Raw genomic sequence first — 14,012 nt, forward strand, 5'->3', positions numbered from 1 at the left:
CTAATCCTTCCAATACTTGTAATACTTAAACTTAGCTATTCGTATACAAGAGTTATACTTGTCTAATATCCCATAACCTTGAAGACAAATCTTAAACCTCAAGGCTGAGGTGATTAACACACTATAGACTAATGACATATCGAAATGGGAGATGTAATAGAGAACTAGTCTATTAATGGTGAAACTTATTGATTGAGACCTTGGGTTTCATAAAGATGATAACATTGGCATAAAAACTACTTGTAAAAAGGTTGGAACGATTAGAAAACCCATGAACGGATAGAATATGATTAGTGAGGTTGATATTATTATGAAATAACGCTTAGTGATAGTTACCCATTTGAAAGAGGTAGAAGTAGTTAGGTTCTTTTCCCCGATGTGTTGTATGAGTAGATGATTTGAATACTCATATAGCTCTATATTTCTAGACTTTGAACATTTGGAAGCTTTGTGAAAGGGGAAAGCTATCGCGAAGTGATTACATTTTTCCAGTTCTACTTTGAGGTAGGTTACGGTTTACTTGAGTTAGACTTTGATTACTTGATTGTATGTGATACGAAATTGATAGGAGAAGCATGATTAGGGATTCGAACATAAAGTGTGGTTCATAATTCCTACAGTTTGATATAGATTGACTAATTATATGATGAATTGATATAAAATGATAAAGAAGGAGCTCATTTATATTCTTCTTGTTGACTTGGAGTAATCCCTTATTCATGATTATTGATGAATTGATTTTAAGTCCTGACATGACTTGTGATACAGTGACTTGTGTTCCCTGATATTGATTCTTGATTGTTCACATTCCTTATTGATTGTGGAATGGAAAGACATTATGATGAGAAGGATATATAACTATGAAAAGGCACATTTGATAGGGGGTGAGGATGTGGTAAGATTCCAGAGTGAGGGTACATGGATACCATAGGTCCCCCGCAGGTCATGGCTAATGGGTTAAACACTACTATTTAGCATGTATGTACGGATATGTGACAGGGTTGAGATAATTTGTGATTTACGATTGTGTTTGGTGATTACATGGGTTGAGTTACTCTTATTAATTTCTATTTGTGTGGATTTACCTTATCCCTGTGTTGGCTGATATTACGATGTTTGATGATTGTTGTTGATAGTTCTTGAGATTATGTGTTGTTGTGCCTATCTATCTATTTTATTGATTTTGTGATTGTATGCATGATACTAGTCTTAGTCGGCCTATGATATCTACCGGTACATAGTGTTTGTACTAATACTACCTTCTTTGCATTCCTTAAGTGTAGATTGTGATCCAGAGACTTCTACGAGACCTCATATTTAGCATGAGGTCAGTTTACTACATATTCGAGGGCGAGCTATTATCCATGCCAGGCTGCCTAAAGATCTTTCCTATTTTAGATGTTTATTTTATTTTAGAAATTTATGTTATTTTCTTGACAGCGGTTCTTTCTTAGACAGTTATGTTACAGCTCTTGTACGATGACTTTTGGAGTTTAGGGTTGTAATAGTTTAGACTTCCACAGATTTTATTTAATTATAGCATGACTAGAATTTTGAAGATATTTATGCTTGTTATATCCTTGAATGCTTAAAATTTTGCTAAGTAATTTGATAATGTTTGGATGGTTGATTAAGTAGATAGTTCACCCACTATGGGATTTGGGTAGGTTCCACTTATGGCTGTTTGGGTCATGACAAAATGTTTGTTTAATTGGTATTTGATGTAACGACCCATTTGATCGTTTCAGGTATTTTACTATTTTTTCCCAAATTACCATTCCCGTAGTTTCTATTCAGATTTTATGACTTGCAAAGATGGGTGGTGCAGTCCCCGAGGCAATCAGGCGGGTTTTGAGGATTTTAGAGATTTCTAAGTTGAGGATATGAAAAAAGTTGACTAAATTCAACACAAGGGGTATTCTTATCATTTTTAATGTTTTGTCTAGTCTAATAGGTCCAAAGCTCCATGTGTGACTTTGTTGAGATTTTGGTTTGGGTCCCGAGGCATTCGGGTGTGATTTGGGACATTCGTTGGAATTATGAGTTTTGGATGTTTTGGAGTTGACCGTGGTCAATCTCGGGTCAAGACGACCGCTTTTAGGAAATCCGAGGGCACGAGCGAGTTCCTAGATTGTTTTATCATAGAAATGCAAGTTTGGTGTGTGTTCATGGTGTTCCGAATACATTTCAGGTATTGGATCGGAAGTTTTGGGGACTTATTAATTTTTTTAGTTCTAGTGTCTCGCACTTGCGCAAGCCGCACCCGCACAAGGTCGATCGCAGGTGCGAGGGCAGAGGTCGAGTAGGTGTTCGCACCTACAAGGTTTAGTCCGTAGGGGTGGGTTTGCACCTCCACAATGTTGTTCGCACTTGTGAACACGCGGGATTTATGTGGGACTCGCACCTGCGAGTCTTTGTGTGCAGCTACGACCTCACAGATGCAGAAAATGCATCGCACCTGCGAGGATCAGTTGATTTTAGTCCATAAATTCCCTAATTCGAGTTCCATTCCTTATTCACCCATTTAAGGAGTTGTAGAGCTCGGTTTAGAGAGAGTTCAAGTGCCAAATTCAAGTTTCTTCTTGGGGGTAAGATTCTAAGCTCAATCTTAGTGATTACTAATGATTCCCTTCATTATTTTATCATTCTTTCCATGATTTATGGATAGAAAACTTAGGGCTTAACCCCAACTCTAAGAGAAGGTTTTGCATGAAACTATATGCCAAATCAGTGGAAGTTATATAAATGAATACTTATGAATGTGGCAAACGCCTCAAGAAGTCATAGGAGACTTCAACATCTACCCACAGTATGACACTTGTCTATGGAGCTTCTAAGAAAAATAAAATAACTTAGGACAGAGCCCGAAACTATTAAGGAGCAATAATTGACTCAATGAAAACCCACGAACAAATGTGTGGGCTCACCAACAATCTGGAAAGCAGCAAGTACTCCTGACCCGTGAGATCTGTCTGTACCTGCTCTTCTTCCTTACCTAACATACCATAAAAAACAACAAGGGTTCGTACTCAGTGAGTGCCTTGGGGACAACAAGTAATATGAAAATAAAGTGTAATAATACTTAAAGAAATCAGTTCTGAGGATAATATGAAACAAAGTGAAATCAGTTATTCAGCTTGTGTATCTCAATAAGAATTATCAAAGCTGATTATAAAGCCTTTTGTCAAGTTACATGTCACACCCTAAATCTGGAGTGACATGACCGGCACTCGATGCCAAACTAGGCCCGAGCGAACCACTCTAAATCTGAAGCTCTGGGAGTAACTCCCAACTTAAGCCTATAAGGCCTACCTGCACATAGATAATAATACCAACAAGCCGGCGAGGTCGAAATCTGGATATATATAAATACTGACAATATCGTCTGAAATAGCTACTATCACATCCAAAATGCATATACACAACTGAGCAAGCGGACAAGGTTGCTATGATCGTACAAAGACAATAGTATCCAAGCAGACATATACAAGCAGACAAGGCTATCACACTGACACACTATTTACAGGACTCGTCTAGAAGCCTCTAGGGAATGTGTGACTGTACCATACAATTTGTAATAAAAAAAAGACTCCAAGGACTTGGAAAATTCGAACAAAAAGGGAGCTCACCAATCAGCTGATATCAGCAATTAGAAACCATATTTACATCTTCAAAACAGTCCAACAAACAACAACAACAAAACTATGATTTTTAGAAAAAAATTGGGCAGCACTTTTCCTATATCTTTCGCTTCCCCTCCAATTTAAATCAACACCAAAACAACAAGACCAACATCAACAATAGAATATCAAAGTTATTCCATCAATTTCCAGCCATAAAATACCACAAGAACACAGCCCCAAAACAGTCCACAAGAAGACAGCAACACCTCACGCTATTTCAACCACTAGCTTGTAGTTTTCATTCAAACAACTCAACCAACACTTGAATAAAATTTAGCACAAGCAAAGAGATAATATAATTACCTTATACAGTTGCTGCAACTCGAAATCAAAGCATCCCTTAGTTCACAACAACCTTTAATGTCACCACAACACTATAGAAGCTTTATCCCTCACCTAAGCTAATTTTTTATGTACTTGGATGAAAACACTTGGATTTGCTCTTGCATCTTCGTGAACTTGGCAGAGAAGGTTTGGGACAGTTTAGAGAGAGTTTAGGGTGAGAGAGGGGTAAAAAAAATTATTGAAAAAAATAGATTTCCCATTATATATTTTCTGATTTTTACTGTTCACTCCGCGTCCTTTGTTCACCCGCGTTACTATTCACAGTGTACTACACATTCGCATACTGTTCAGCTGCATTACTGTTCATCTTGTGGAATTATTTTAGGGGCGCAATTTTTCCATTGTTTTTTTTTTACGGATGGTCTCATTTCTGAGCTTACATTAACTAACTTACGATATGAACGACGCAAAATTTTTTCGAGGTGTAACATTCTCCCTCCCCCCCCCCCCCTCCTTAGGAACATTCATTCTCGAATGTTAAAGTAGAATCATAATACGTCTTTACATCACTGGCACTAACATTGATCTCGTACACTCATTGGTTTCCATTCAGCCTATGGCGCTGATCTTGCTTAATCATTGTAGCCAAGTCATAATTAACCTAATCACCTTACATCTGTTGTCTCCTTCATTCCAATCTTTTACCTTTCTTTATCTTAGTAACTGACCATCACAATCTCGTCTTACAGGTTTCCGTCCTTGCCTATTATCCCTTTCCTCTAATAATCCTTCTCTTTCTTCGATCTCAATCCGTAGTACTACATGTTGGCCGTAATGTCGGTCTTATTAGAGTTTCTTATTCTTCACAGACCTGATTAATTTATTTAATTCAAACTGTTTTATTTATTTCACTTTTCAGTTCTACCTTGTACGAATCCCTTTATTATGCTTACGTACGTACCTCTCATCTAGACGTACGCTTACCTCAGAGATTTCATCTCTACTACACTTAACGAAGTTTCGCTTTCCATAATTCCACTGTAACTCTTGTCCTTCACATGTCATTTCCCATTGAGCTAAATATTTATTCTTTGGAATTAAACTTCCCCTTGACTAAGGTTCCCGTTGTCGTTCTGCTTTGTTATTTGCCCCATCATCATTCGTTACTGACAATTCATTGTTATGTCCTTTGTAATGTCCCACTCTTAAGCCATTACTATACATATTTCATAGATTGGAGATATCATAGCCTTTAGTACCATCCATCGTTACGTAGGAGTTCCATTATATCCTGGCTTAACATTTGGTGATTATACCCCTCATATGGTATTTCTTCCTTACTTTTCATGTAACATAACTGTTCCCCGATGCACTTATCTTTCTTGATAATCACTTAACATCGATACCCATACTCTTTCGTTTTAGTATCTTGTATCTTTCTACTTGCGAACACTTCCTTTCTTCTCCAGTAATGAATCAAGTTGCATTCGTATTTTTGTGGCTTATGGTTCCTTTAACTTATCATCCTAAAGTCTGTTTCATCATCGCCCGTTTCATATAACTTTGAATTCTTCATAGGCCATAATGCCATATATTCTATTACACCGATCATCCTTTACAGATCAAGGCGTTTAAAATGTTTCTTTCATTACTTCCGTTCTCCTCATCCTTTTTCCATAACTTGGATTTACAATCTTTTTGCCACATCTTTATTCTTACCGGTGTTTTCTTATATCCCATGTGATACCAATTGAATAGCTCTTGAGTATCCTCATAAGTAGTTTGAAGGGTGGAGTACTATCCGTTATCTTCCCCTTTATCATCACAATTATCATACGGGGACAACCGTCTTAACCCTCGAATTTACTTTGCGAACATTCTTCCCCTTAAGGTTTTGCTGATTATTCCTTTCAACTTTCTTTCCGAATTTATGTTTCCATTATCACTTTGACTCATGACCCATATTATCCTTTTGAGTCCTTCGTTTCTCGTTAGTAAGAACTTGTGGGCATATTCCATATTGTATCGAATCTACACTGACGTAAGATGGTAGCTCATCACACCACTTCTATTCTTGTGCCAATGCCGTCATTCGTCAAGCCCTTCCGCTTTCCTCTCTCAATTCTTTCCTTAATACTCTTATCCCAGATTATCCTTGATCTTATCAGTACATTATCGCCATTTAATCCATGACTCTTCACAAATTTTCTCATATTCATGTCGTATCACTGGCAATTTCGCCAATATGTTGTCGTTATCTTACTCCTGACTATACAACCATTTCCTTGCATCCCTTTTCCTTAATTGCCACTCATAAAATAATTATTCCTTAATGTCTCACAGTCGTCCCTTTAACTTATATCCTTTATTTACTCCAAAATCTCTTTCTTAAGTTAAAATCACCACTTACATTTGTGTTATCTTTCTCTCTTGGATAATTATCCTTCTATTCTCCAGCCTTTGTTGTCGCTAAATCTTATAACGAAGATTCCAGTCATAATTTCTTTATCATGGTCTTATCCTCACTTAATTTCACAAACTTAAGGCTACCATCCACATTTTACTTTAGAGGTATTCACCAGTTGCTAACTGCTTAGTATAACATTCACCAACTTGTTCTGGTATCGCATTCCCATCTTAACTTCTTTAGAGTATCATTACTCAATTTCCTTCCCAAATATTGCAAGAAAATATATCTTTCCTCCGTCAAAGGTCATTCTAGTTACCATGCCTTATAGGTTCGAATTACTCATTCCTAAATCGCTTCCTTTCCCTTCTTTTGTTTTCGTTTATCCAATATTTCTTTTCTTCCTCCCATTACACATCTTAGTCATTCACTCTTGATTATTTTCCTTATTTTGGGGTAGCTTGGGATGCTTGGAGGGCACTTTGGAGAGCTTGAGGAGAACTTCGATTTTAGTTTTAAAGACAAATGAAGCCCCAAGTCGAGCACCTCAATTTACAACATATCACAATTTCAGCCGACACCATTTCCATGGACCGAGCAAACCAACTGTGGATTTTCCTCCTTCGGATCTTCCGACGAAACGTATTTTTTCCGATCCGATCGACTCCAAAACTTTCACATCCTTTACTAAACATGTTTACAATCATATATTTACCCTTTCCTTTACTCCAATTAATTGTCCCTTCTTTTTCTTTACACTCTTTCCATATCAATCATAGCAGCCTTCCTTTGGATACCCATTTCTGATTTAATTCATAATTCAAGCGGACACCCTTCCTAATCCATCATCTTAAAGCGTCGAAGGGATTTCAAGTTATTATCTTCCTCGATTCCTTAATCATAAACTGTTATATCCCGTATTTTGTACGTCGGGATATTCCGAGCTAAGTGCGGAAAGTTGAAGACAAGGCTATTTTCCGATTTCGTTCTAAGGCATAAGTCGCTTATGATTTCATTGGATGGAAATATTAAGAAAAATTTGGGGTTAAAAGTGAATTATGGAAAGTTAGACATTTCATGAAAATTTGGGGCCAAAAATGAAGTTTTGGAAACTAAGAATTCATGAAAAAAAAAGGCCATGTGGCCGTGCATGTGACATGTGGGCCATAGGCCACATGTATTAATTATATATGTATGTATAAGATGACCAACCTAATCATCTTCATCATTTTTCACTCAAGAAAGTTCAAGAAATTTGGAGAAAGAGCCAAAGGAGTCATTCGGCCATAGCTATGGCCGAACCAGCCCCACAAAAATTTGGTCAAGAGAAATTAGGTTCTTCTAGCTTTCATACCAATTGGAAGGTCCTCGTCAACGTGGAGTAGTTGTTGGAACAAGAAAACCGCTTGTTGTCGCAAACCATCACCTAGCCGAGTGAAGAACAAGAGGGAAAGGTAAGGTTCAACCTCATTTTTCATGTGTTGTGGATGGTTTGTACATGTTGTGGTATGTAGAAATTAATGAAAATCATGGAACCTTGCAAGTGGAAGTTGAACCGTGTGTGTGTGAGTTTGGCCGTGTATGGGTGTGTGTTGTATAGGGTGATGAATTAGTTGTATTTAGCATGTTTGTGTGTTGTTGTAATGTGTAAAAATGAATGAAACTCATAAAATGTTGGAGTTGATGTTTGGCCGTGTATGTTCATTTGACCGTGTGTGGTACGTTATGTAGTAAGAGAAGAACTAATTTGTTTAGCGTTTGGTTGTTGTCGTTATGAATTCTATGGTGTAAAATGAAGTTTAATGATCCAAGTTGAAGACTAAAACCGTGTGGGCTGATTTGAAAATTAATGTGACCTTAATGTAGCTCTTTGAGTTGTGAGAATAATGTTGTTAAAGTGTGGTTTGTTGATGTAGTTTGTGAATTTTGAAGAAAGAAATGTGTTGTTGTGGTGCCTATGGAAGTTGGAAGGTTTCGGGTGGCTTGGTATGTTGGTTAGGTTATATGAATAGTGTGCGGGTTGCTTGAAATGTTTCTGAATCTTGATTGAATGACCTCGGATTATTACTTGAATATGTAGGCATTGATGTTAGTTTGAATATATGTAGTTGAATTGAACATAATTGGAATGTGGTCGAAATATGTGGAGAAGAGTTATTAGCGTTATAATGCGTTTTGAATTGATTGTTAATGTTGTTAGAATGGTTGTTGGCATTGTTGTTGAAGATTTGGACGAGTTAAATTCTCGGGGTTGTCGTATTTATAGGGGAAATGCTGCCCAAATTTCTGTAAATGGAGTGATAGATTAGAATTGGATTTCTAAGAGCTTACGACTAATGCTGGGCGTCTAATGATGTTATTGTAGATTTTAGAGAAGCCAAGACGTAGGTTTGGATTAATCTAGAAAGCGCACGAGGTATGTAAAGCCTAACTTTTCTTTCTTTTGTCATGTCCTAGTGTAAGTACGAGTCTCGAGGGAACTTTATTCTTAAGATTCGAGCACGTATACGATTCTTATTTACTTCTTAATGTTAGCGTCCTTAATATGGTCAACTTATGGTTCTTAAGTCTTTTGTACAATTGGATTTCAAATTTTGCAGAAAGAATGTTGTTTTTAAAGGATTCTATAACTACGAACGACCGTAACTTTCATAGACGAGCTCGGATTGCTTCGAAACGTTCGTGGGAGATTCTATAATGAATAAGGTCTCCAACTTATGTAGATGGACCCAGATCGGTTTGATACTCATTCGTGGGCCCCGAGACTTCCCTTTGTGTAATGCGAACGATCCTTGAAGGGATTCAGTGTGACTATCGTCTTAACTCTCGAGCGTCGATCACTTACTCCTCTATCGGGTTTGTAATAACGATTATGCCCTAATTTCCATAAGCTATTTCATATGGTTGGATGCGTATCTATGAGTCCTAATGTCCTATTTGATATATTTTTCGAACGACATTCGGAAGAAACTTGATTTAACTATCGACTTGGTTTTTAAATGATGGTTCACTTTGATTATTCTATCGAATCTTTGAAAATGTTTTAAAAAGCATATAGTTTCTCACGACTCTGCTCGTGCATATGGTTGCTACTTCTTTCACCGAATCCCGGGCCGGTTATGTATCGTGCGCACTATGTTATTTTCCGGTGTGATGCTGTGTTACGGTTCACCGAGCTCCTCGCTAGAGGGCCGAGTTCCGTTTATATTTGGTGTTATGCTGTGTTATGGCGTTATGGTGTGCTATGATGTGTTATGGGGATATGTCGGGTTACGGAGATACGAAACCTTCTGGTGTGATGCTGTGTTGTGGCGCTAACGACGGGCGGGCGACCACAGTTCTAAGAGCCCTGTGCATGATTTGTATTTTTATGAGTAAGCATTTTGATATTTTGAATATTGCATTTACTTTCTGTACTTCTGGTTTTGATTATGATCCTGTTTACTATATTCCATGCTTTGCATACTCAGTACATATTCCGTACTGACCCCCTTTCTTCGGGGGCTACGTTTCATGCCGCGCAGGTGCAGATACTTGTTTGGATGATCCACCAGCTTAGGATTCCTGTTCAGCTGACTTGGAGCGCTCCCTTGTTCTGGAGCCTATACTTTGTTCCAGTTTTGTTTAGTATATATATAGGTATACGTTGTTCACGGGTACGGCGGGGCCCTGTCCCGTCATATGGTTCTGTCATTATTCTTAGAGGTCTGTAGACACATATATGTGGGTTATGGGTAATCATCGTTCAGTTATGTCGGTGTGCTTTGTGATTTGGACCTCCCCCTACACTATGATAGCCTTACCGGCTTATATGTGATATTATCTCTTTGGAAGATATGACAGCTATATGTATATGTATATTTGTGACAGCTTCGGGATGACGTTCCACTTTTCTGTGCGTATATGTGTAATTTGTATACTGTGTAAGTTGTTCGCATGCTATTTTTGATCAATGGGTGTGTACGGGTGCCCAGTTCGGGCACTAGTCGCGGCCTACGGGGTTGGATCGTGACAAAAATGGTATCATAGCGGTTCGTCCTCGGATTGTCTACAGACCGTGTCTGGCAAAGTTTTGTTTATAGTGTGAAGCCGGCCACGATTATAAACAAGAGGCTGGGGCATTTAGGAATCGGTGACCCTTTTTCTCGTCTTAGATCGTGCGATAGAGCCAAGTCATAGGAAATGAAATTTCTCGTACTAACTTTGATTTCAGCGGAAGGACGACACCGACGATTAAGAAAGCGATTTGACGACATTGGAAGGTACAAAGCACGCAGGTGAGCTAAGGTACGAAAGATATATGTCGGGTAAGGTATTGAAGTACGCTTGAAAGGTAAAGTTAAAAAATTGGAAGGGAAAAGTGAATAGGAAAGTGTAACAGGTGCAGTCTGAGGTGGGCATACGAGGTAAGTCCACCATTTCCATACTGTTGTCGATCTTTGGGAGAGCCGTATGTGTGTGTGATTTGATATGATATATGTATATATATATATATATATATATATATATATATATAGATATATATATATATATATGTTGGCCCTATGAGGCATTGTTGGTATTTCCTGCGTACAGGTTTTGAGATAGTAAGAAATATAGAGGAAACTCTGCCGAAATTTTTCCAGGAAATAAAAGAGAATGAGATATGGGTTTGCGATGTGTTTTGAAAGGTTGTGTCAATAGAAAGGATAGAATGTGACTAAGTTGCAACTATGGCTCACCAAAAAAAAAAAATTAAGTTAATGGTTAAATTGATGATAATAGTAATTAGGAGGTCGATATCGATATGGCAAAAGAATTTGGAAAGGGCTTGTGATATTAAGAGATAACTTAGAAGAGGTTGGTAAATCTTGATAGAGTGTTATATTAAGGTACTAACTGAATTGATAAGCAGGGATAGATTATGACGAGATTATAGTTGGAAGAAATAATAACAGCATGATTAAGACAAGAGTACAGGGAAAGAATAGCGACGAATATGAATGTGCGGACAAGACAGTTTGTGGGATATTAAAGATAAGATTGACCGGAAAGGGCAAAACGTTATGAAGTGTGACGCTATAAGGTTGGTTACGAACAAAATATTATGTGAATATAATAAGGAATGTTATGAAAATGAGCAAAGCCTAGCGAGGAAGCAACCAAAGGATATGACGTGATTCGTGCAACTAAAGTATGAGGGTGAACTAGTGAAAAAAAAAGAGAGGGGGATTTATGAAGTTCTTTTATAGGGAGAGTATAGAATAGAAACTACGAGATAACGGAAACGATAGCGAGCACAAAAGAAGAAGGGATTAATTGGAAGAAGGAGATAAAAAGAAACGCGGGTAAGATAACAGCGCAGTAATAGGTGGTGACATGTGTAGCCGTGAATATGGGTAATATCAGCGACGGAACTGTGAAAGGCCAAACCACAGAAAGATGAATAAGGAGGTAGAATGAGTGCCAGGAAATGATTGGTATGAGGAAAACAAACAGGAATGAACAGAATAGGATTTGGAAAGGAGAAAGGGATTATGTAGGAATAGTATTTTCTGCAAATGTAGCGGTGTTATAAGCTCCTCGTGCGCAGAATAAGAAAGGGGTAAACATAGACTGGGAAAAAATGTGGTAAGGGGATACTAAAGGAAGCACCCAAGATAGATGCAATTAAATGAGTACGAATATGGAACGCAAAGAGAACACCTAGTTATAAATTTAAAGCGCAGTACGACGATATGATAATAAGACAAGACTGTTATTGAGACGAACATGGTAGAACCCTGTGTTGGATACGATGAGGATAGGGGCATAAAACAAAAAGAATCGCGTGTACACGACTTCACCTTGAAAATGATGGAATACGACGGAGCTTATGGGACAGATGGTGCGACCTAACTTCATTAAAGGAAGTAAATGGTATCGGTGGAGATAAAGACCCTATTTCCAGGAGGATTGGGGGCACTTATCGTTGGAACATAAGTGCCGTCTAATGGAAAATTTGAAATAATTACGAGAATTCAATGATTATTGGTTGAAGTAAGAGACCCTTTCTAATTCGGTGGAAGACGCGTTGTGAGGACGTTGTGAAACCTGTCAAGACTTCAACCTACTCCAGATTATGTGCTGAAGGTCATGCGGCGAGGTCGACGCGATCATACTAGCGTTAGAGCCTCGAATTTCATCGGAGTCCCAAAATTAAGCGTCTTTGAAGTGGGAGCAATTTTAGGATGGGTGACCCCCCTGGGAAGTTTTCTGAAAGTTTTACAAATTCAGACATAAGAAGCAAACGAGAAGATAGGGTAATCTAAGGAAAAAAATTTAGAGTCTGCAAAGCGGATAGAAACCTTAAGAGGTCATGTAGGACGAGGCAGGTTGAACCAGTAAAAAGGAAGGAAGGTGCATCACAACTTTAGAAACAGGGTAAGTCGAATAGTGTTGGAAATATTTCGTGAATAAAATGGTAGCGATTATGCGTGTATGTATATGGTATCCCATACATGGCTATATTGAATCCCAGCAATCGATGTTGTGACATGTTAGGAGGCATTAATCGGACAGAGTAATGAAATTCAAATGAAAGCAAATAGGATGGCACAAATGTTATCAGGCAAGCTGATCTTTGTTTTCGCTACGGATTGAGCTTGGAAAGTTTTAACACAATGATATTTGGTAGGTGCCCGCACGACTCGTGGGTTGGGTCGTGACAATCAATAACCACAAACTTTAACTCATTGTCTAGTCGTAATCTTCAACTTTTACCTTTTCTTAACATTGACTTCTTACTTCTTTCCTCGAACAAAGTAATAACTCTACCCATTATCGCTGACACATTTTTACAAATATTTCAGAAGTATACTCATTGCATGGTTGCATTTCATCAAAACCATAACTTTACCTTGCTTTGTCTCCACAGAATACATAGCCCAAAATAGATTCGTCTCAAATGAGTACTTAGTCCCGTAGCCCCCGAATCACTAGTCATCTCTCCCGTAGAAGTCATCTTTCAGTTATAAAACAATCAATAGCTAGTAGAACGAATCTTATTTCTTATGACTTGGTTCTATCGCACGACCTAAGAGATGAAAATAAAGTAACCATCCCAAATGCCCTGTAGCCTCCCAATTATAAATGTGGCGCGCAACACATTCATAAGTGAGACTATACCAGACACGCCTTGTAGACAACCCTAGGACAAAATTTCTCTGTACTAAGTTTGTCACACCCCAAATCCGGAGTGGCGTGACCGGCACTCGATGCCAAACTAGGCCCGAGCGAACCACTCTAATTCTGAAATCCCTGGGGAGTAACTCCCAACTTAAGCCGATAAGGCCTACTGGACAATACCAACAATGGCGAGGCAAAAGCTCGGATATATATAAATATTGACTATATCGTCTGAACTGGGCACTACCACATCCAAAATACATATACACAACTGAGCAACCCGACAAGGCTGCAATGATCGTACAAAGCCAATAGTATCCAAGCAGACATATACAAGCCGATAAGGCTATCACACATACACACTATTTATAGGACTCGTCTACAAGCCTCTAGGGAATGTGTGACTGTACCATACAATCTGTAATAAAAAAAAAATCAAAGGACCTGGCAACTTCGAACAAAAAGGGAGCTCACCAATCAGTTGATATCAC

Source organism: Lycium ferocissimum, unplaced genomic scaffold (genome assembly GCF_029784015.1).
Source record: "Lycium ferocissimum isolate CSIRO_LF1 unplaced genomic scaffold, AGI_CSIRO_Lferr_CH_V1 ctg10228, whole genome shotgun sequence".
Lineage (NCBI taxonomy): Eukaryota > Viridiplantae > Streptophyta > Magnoliopsida > Solanales > Solanaceae > Lycium > Lycium ferocissimum.